Consider the following 7,709-nt stretch of genomic DNA (forward strand, 5'->3'; position numbering starts at 1 on the left):
AAATATTAAAAATGTTACATTAATTGTCTGATTTTTACACATCACTTACATGAAAGCTTTACTGAGATATGTGAGCTGCTCTGCACATCACACAAAGCACAGGTGTAAAAAACCAAAGTAGACTTGTGTTCTAAACTAGAAATGAAAATATTCTCCTACCCCGTTTTAGCTTGCAACTTTGTACATGATTCCACCAGGCATAAATGTAGCTGACAAAGTATAGAGGAAATGATACTGATTTGAAGAAAAAAGTAGGTGGGCTGTCATCACAAAGCACCTGCCCACCCCATCTCCTACTGGCATATAAACAACATTAAAAATAAAAGAAAATACTATTTTTAGGTTATTTTGACTACTCCTGTGAAACTGTTGGACAGGATATTTGGAGCAGAAAAGAACAGCTAATTGTTTAACTTCAACTTTCAACACTCATTCCTTTGATCACAGTCATCTTAAAAGATTCCCATGGAAAGCATGCTACAGACATTTTGATGTACATGCTTCACTCCTACTTTTTTTTATACAAAGTAACTTTTATCGGACTATACACCAACTTCTGTAAGGAAAATAACAAATGAGAGCAAAAGCTCAAATCAAGTAGTTCTCCTCATGCACACTAAATTAAGAATAGCATTTGATCTGTTTGTTTCAAAATTTATCAGGTGCTGTCAGAATTAGCCATCTTTCTGTCAAATAGTGTTATCCTACCCCAGCTCATGAAAGGATCTCTGAAATAAAATTTCCATTTGACCCAGATATCAGTTGCTCTTTTATGTTCTCACCTCCTATACACACATTATTCTACTGCATAAACCAGGCATCCCTACACGGCCACTATACCAAAATCCTCCCATTAATGACCAGCCTAATACAGCACCAGCAGTTATTGAGAAACTGTACAATAAAAACAATTTTATTTATGCATCCCTTCCTTAGGTAAGAAACTTAAGAGTTACTTAATTTATCATTTTAATCTCCTTTCTCCCAAGTGATTTTTATATACCTTCACATCCTACATTTCTTCACAAGCCTCCTAGCAACATCCCCCAGGCAAAGGCTTTCTGGAGCAAATTCCCAAGTGGAGCAATGACATCCTTATGTCAGCTGAGGATCTTTTTATTACATACACAGCACTGATCAAATGCTGAGTTGCCCTGCCTTCAGAGTCACCCTCTGTTCAGAAAAGCTCCAACTCTTCCTCCAAAATAAACAATCAGGCCAAAAGATCCTTAAATCAAAATAATTAATCAGTAAAATGCAAAGATTTCAGCATTAATGGAGAGCAACCAGCTGCAGTAGCACAAATTATAAAATGCACAGTCACCATATTTAGAGGTCCTAATAAATATCACTCCTGTCTGCTGCCATCTACAGACAGACTTCAAAATCTTTTTAGAAATCTACTTTTCCATTCCAGATGTATATTTAATAACAGCATCTCAACATGCCCTACAAAACAGTTCACCCCAAACACGTATCAATAGTATTACCTCAACATTTCAGAAGCCTCAGGAAAAGCTGAGCCCAAGTGATGGGTCCCTGAATGGTACTTCGATGGTGTTTATATTGCATGCTGATCCTGAGCAAAATCCCCAGCTGGGAATTAGTAGCTCATGGTCCCTGTTCAATGCATGGCAGGAGTTGAGTCACACACGGATGTCTCTCAGAAGCCATATGAGCTGCCAAAAGTGAAAGGGAGATTCTAAATCTCTAGGACAGATGGCTTAAACACCTTTGTTTGAGTCCTCAGACCATCTAATGCTTAATGGTTGTAGCATTACTGCTTGCTGCCTACTTCAGACAGAAGACCTCCTACTTTCACAGCTGTATGTTCTAAACAGAAGGTTACAAAATCAGTTTCCCTCTCTGCATAAAGCAGAAATTCAGTACCAAAAGGGTACAGTTTTAAAAACCCCACAGCTCAGATGCACAGTGAGACGGGGTAATGCAGTATCATTGCCAATCTGTGTATCTGTATTAAATGACTGCAAGCCATATGGCTACAAATATAAAACACTATGCTTGCTTAGGGCCCAAACTGAAGGTAAAACGGGTTGGTTTGGAAGGGACATTAAGGATCATCTCGTCGTGGGCAGGGACACCTCCCACAGGACCAGGTTGTTCAAAGCCCCACCCATCCCGGCCTTGGAATTTCCAGGGATGGGGCATCCACAGCCTCCCTGGGGAACCTGTGCCAAAGCCTCATCTCTCACCCCAGTGAAGCTTTCTTCTTAGCATTTAATCTAAATATTAACTGTGTTCCAGCTCCAGCCACTCCCTCTAGCATATCGTTTGATATGCAATTATTAAACACGTGTGAAAATAGCCCTTAACCTGCGGCCAGAAGGCCCCAGTGGCGCAGCTCGCCCGGGAGGTGCGAGGCTCCAACGCCGCCAGCCGGAGTTCAGCCCGCAGTGCTCTGCTGCGAAACGCCGCACTGCGAGCGCCGTCTGAGCACCAGATGGAGGCACAGCCCTGCCAGGGGCTCCCGGGGCCAGCCCAGGTGCCCTCCCCAGCCCCGCGGGGTCCCTCATGAGGGGCTGGGCGGGCGCGGCCCTCGGGACGGGATGCAGCGGGCCGGGGATCAAACAAAGCATGGCCAGCCCGTCCAGGGAGGGGATTGTGCCACTCTTCTCTGTGCTGGTGTGGCCTCACTTTGACTCCTGGGCGCCACAATTTTAAAAAGTCATTCACCTTATAGAGAGCATCCAAAGGAGCCCTGAGGAGAAGCGGTGTGAGGAGCGGCTGATTCAGCTGGAGAAGAGGAGGCTGAGGGGACACCTCACTGCTGATAAAACTTCCTCGGGAGGGGCAGAGGGGGGACAGGCACTGATCTCTGCTCTGTAGTGACCAGGACAGGGCCCGAGGGGTGGTCTGGAGCCACCAGGGGAGGTCTAGTTTGGATATCAGGAAAAGGTTTCTCACCCAGAGTGTGGCTGGGGACGGGAACACGCTCCCCAGGGAAGCTGTCAAAGCACCAAGCCTGGCAGAGCTCAAGAACTCTCTGCTCTGGGGCACAGGGTGGGATTCCTGGGGTGTCTTGTGCAGGGCTAAGAGTTGGACTCGATGATCCCTGTGGGTCCCCTCCAACTGAGGCCATACCGTGATTATGTGAGGGGGAAGACAGCAGGAGCAGTGCTCTGTAGTGCCACCATGGCTGCGCCTCAGCTGTGGCTGCTGCAGGTCCCTCAGCAGCACACACAGAGTAACTCAGTCTTCCCTCCTTGTCAGCTTCAATCATTTCAGAGTCACAGCTGGAATAGACTTTTGGAGATCATCTAGTCCAATCCTGCCTTCCGCCTGTTCCCCAGCTAGGGCAGGGTCACCTGGAGCAAGTTACACAAGATTTCCAGAATGCCCAGAAACACGGGCTACCCACCCAGCCATGAGCCCAGGGTAGCAGGTGTGGGAGAAAATACACAGTGAAAGAGCTGTGAAACACTGGTGAACCACATGTAGAGTGTTGTTCTGGCTGCAGACAGAAAAGGAACTGAATCCAAAGAATGCAGATAGTAAAAGAGGGGTTTTATCACTTCCTCTCTTCATTGGCATTCATTCGGCACTTCTTTCCGATTTTTAACTTGTTCCAATTCCATTATTTCTCACTAGTCTCAGTCACCTAGATCAGGATACTTGACTAGTTCCAAAAAAGCTGAGTAAAAGCTAAGTAATACAGTACTACCAATGCTTTTACCATTTAGTTTTTAGAGTGCTGGATGTGATAACCACTTTCATACACTTGAGATCCTAAGAAACACTTAGTTGCTGATAAGGTCCTAAAATCACACTGCTAAAATGAATTATTTAAAATGTCTTGAATGTGTGTCATTTGATAATCAAAGGTTCATTTCTACAGCAGTTAATCTGTAACATTGATATCTTTTTTCTGCTTGACATAGAACACTTTTTTCATATTCCTTAAGATAAAGAATATGAATCAATAGAGCATTCAGAACATTTAAAAATGTCACACTTTTTTTTGTATTCTTTACTGTCTAAGTTATTTTAATTCTGTCCATGCTTTCTTATTCTACTTATTTTTTGGTTCTCTGTTCCCTGTTGTCAAAGGTTTCTTTCATCTCTCCCTTTCTGTTGGCTGTGCTTCTAGGACAGTGGCCTTCTTGTGGCCATCTGGACAATTGTACTAATTTGAGCAGCTGCTCCTAAAAATAAGCTGGTCTTGGAGGAATTTATGCCATTTGGACATTTTGGTTTTTTAAATCTCTTTTAGTGTTTCATATAACTGAAAATTTGTACCTGAAGCAATTTATATAGTGACTTCTGCTCCTTTTGCCCCAGTGTGCCCAGCAGCAGGTGCAACTAGTGCTGGCAGAGCTGTCTGTCAGCAAGAATAAACTGACCTGTGACAAAGTACAGGTACCTCCCAGCATCCTATTTTGCACCTCAAAGGGGAAACTTGGCTTATATTAATCTAAAATAAGGTTGTTTAACCTGAGCTCTTTGATACATCATCTGGAGGGAAGCACTTATTTATTTTCTCTACTTATTTGTGTAGTGACAAACACGCAGTAAGAGAGCTCTGTATCAAAATATCTTCATTTCTGCTCATACTGCCTTTGAGAGTCAAGATGCATCTCTAGGATTTGGGATATTTAATTTGCTTAATGTGTGAAAATAGCAGAATGCCCCACCAGGGGGCATTAAAACAAAATAGATGGGTAACAATTGGTTGAAAGATTGTAAACATAAGAAACTTTATTTTAAAAATTACTAATTAATAAGGAGGGAGGCACAGTGTGGTGGTAATGAAAAACAAGCAGCAAGTAAAGCTTTACTTCATGGTGACCTATGTCATAGAATTTGGGACAGTGATGGAAAGATTTCTACCTTTCTTCAAACAGCACAGAATGTGTAGTGATTAGAAGAAAGCAAGAAAGCTGAAAACACTCCTGATGGTAGTGACAGTGGGATGTGACCAAGACATTGTATTTAGATTAAAACTAAACAAATTATCTTGGAATTATTTCTGTGGAAGGATAAATTAGAAGTGATTCCTGCTTCTCCTGCTATGAAAATCAGAAAAAAAAAAACCAGTTGCTCTGGGTAAAGAGACATTGTCACTTCCCTTCTGTGTTCCACTTCAAACAATGCTGTTTTGTTTCTGCACTAAAAGCAAGCTGAGCTGTTTTGTCACATCTCTTTTAAGACTGAAGTGCAAAAGCTGGATAACAAGATATTAATTTGGCATATGCACCAAGTAACCATTTCAATCTCAGCTATAATCCTCTGAAGAGTAAGGTGCATACGTGTCCTTTTCAACTAAGTGAAACTAAGTGGCATTTATCATACTGCTAAAAGAAAAAGAGTTTTCATTTTTTCTATAAATCACTTCAGTTTAGTGGGGTTGGTAGAAAGAACTTTTGTGCCCCACAGCCTATTGCTTTTACCAGGCTCAAAATAACTCTCTTATCCAACTAAACAGAAGTGCTGTGGCGAAGCAAATTGTCCCCTGTCCTGCTGTTATGTCACTGTATGTGACATCAAGCAAAGCCACCCACCACACCCCTGCCCGCAGAATCATTTGTCCTTGCATCACCTTGTCCTTGCACTGTTGTATCACAATATCCAAATTATTATAGCTTGCATAGATTACAATTATAGCTTGCTTGGATGGATAGTAGTTTGGTGTGAAAATCTAAGGGATTAGATGTTTATATAGAGTATGAACCAGCATAAAGTAAAATTTAAAAAAAGTAATAAAGGTCCCCCAGCCTCAGCTCCTTTCTCAGTCCAAGTATTGTTCTATGATTAGAAAAAGATCCCAATAGCAAAAGAGTATTTCTATAGCTTGTAAGGTAAAGTTAGTCTGCCCTACTTTTCTCAGGAGTTTATGGCACTTGGCATCTGTCTTCCCGCCCTCCTAGGCTTCTGTATTTTGTGCTGTATTGGAGACCCATGTTGATTTCACCACCCCTCTAAGACAGAGGGGAAACTCTTTTTCACAGCATAGCAAGAGAACATCACAGAGCTCCTACTCCTGTGTACAGGACAAAGATGTGAAGTGGGGGACTCTTCCTGCCCCCCACAGGTGGGACACAGCACACAATTAGTGTGCTCTCTGCAGTTCTAATTACACCACTTTGCCTACACACAACTGGTCTAGAAGCAGCAACTCACCAGTGGCTCACATCTAAGTTTGACAGCCTGCAGCTACAAGTTCTGAAAAACCTTAAGCCAAGAAGAGAGCAGCTCCAAAAAGGAGGTAAAGAAGCAAGCACATTGATTTCAAAGAGGGAAGCAAAGAAAAATTACCTGAGTGGTATTTTGCAGGCTGTTACAAGTCAGGATTTCAGTTTTTTAGACTTTCTTTTGTAATTCCTTACACTCGGGTGGAGAGCAGACCTCCTCTTCAGGTTTGTTTCCTCCTCTTTTGCCAAAACACATATTGAAGCAGCAAAGAATATTCCAGGTACAGGAGAGCTTCAAGAGACTGTTCTGTACTTACAGGTGTTTTGTACACACTGCACACTTGGCTGATGTTCATTAAGCAAACACTGATCTGATAGCTAACAGCTAATCTATTTTCCTTTGCATTCAGCTCCATGTCAGTGGTTCATCTTCCCTTGTCCATGCCCTGTACAGACACCCTTCTGAAAGCCGTGCTTACCTTCTTTGGGTAGGTTCCTCAGCCTTCTCCATAATTAGTTCTTGTACAGCCATGTAATTAACTTTTTAGAGATGTCAAGTATTAAATTGCTAAAACTTCATCTCTTTGGTAATGACAAAGATTTCCCAAAGACTCATCAACTTCATAAAGTAGCACATCTTTTCCCAGGAGCCTTCCCCTCACATCTCCCTGGACACACAGGGCAAAGACCAGACCTCCAGCTCACCCCTGGAGGCCCATGTGAGCTATGCAGGAAATGAGCTCACCTGACTGGTGATTCCCATCCCTGAGAGAGCACCACCTGCTGCCAGGAGACTCCCTGCTAGCACCCAAGTGTGGAAGAATCTGGCACTTTACCTGATTAGTTAGGTGTGAATTGCTGAGGCCACCTGCAGATTAAAGGAGCTTACAGGGCACCCATTGATAGGGAACTTTGGAATTCTTGTTTAAACCCTAACAGCTGACTTGAATTAACTCAGACCTCTCACGTTGTCTTTTTGACTCAGGTTCTTTGCATTATGAGGCTGATAGGAAAATGACTATTTATAACAAAACCATTACTCTTTACTTGTAATCACTATAAACTGTACACTGTTGATAGGCTACATGTTTGCTTTTATCCCTTCTCTTTCACCAGCTTTAGACTAAGGCCTGGCAGGTGCTACCAAAACAAAGACTGGTTTGCAGAAGGTTCAGGTGATTTACTGAAGACAGAGTCATGTGCCTGTGGCTGGAGGCTGACGTGACTGGGGCAGGGAGGAACTGGCAGGACTGGCTGCTTATAATGGAAGATGATATCTGGGTCATGAGAGAACATAAGCTTTGGGCTATTTCAGGAGCATAGAAGGAATTCATTAGGTGTGTGTGATGTTGCACCACACATCACCCTACCTTTTTAAGAATTAGTGGAATTTGTTCAACCTATCCTACTGTGGAAGAGACTGGGGAAAGAGTAGTCAGAGCAGGAAACTTACATCATGATATGCTGAAGATGATTACAACATGGACAGTTTTCAAGACCAAAGATCAGCTAATCTTCATCATCTTCCATGTGGTGTCACTACAACCTGGCTTCAGGACA

Source organism: Oenanthe melanoleuca, chromosome 7 (genome assembly GCF_029582105.1).
Source record: "Oenanthe melanoleuca isolate GR-GAL-2019-014 chromosome 7, OMel1.0, whole genome shotgun sequence".
In the NCBI taxonomy this organism is placed as follows: Eukaryota; Metazoa; Chordata; class Aves; order Passeriformes; family Muscicapidae; genus Oenanthe; species Oenanthe melanoleuca.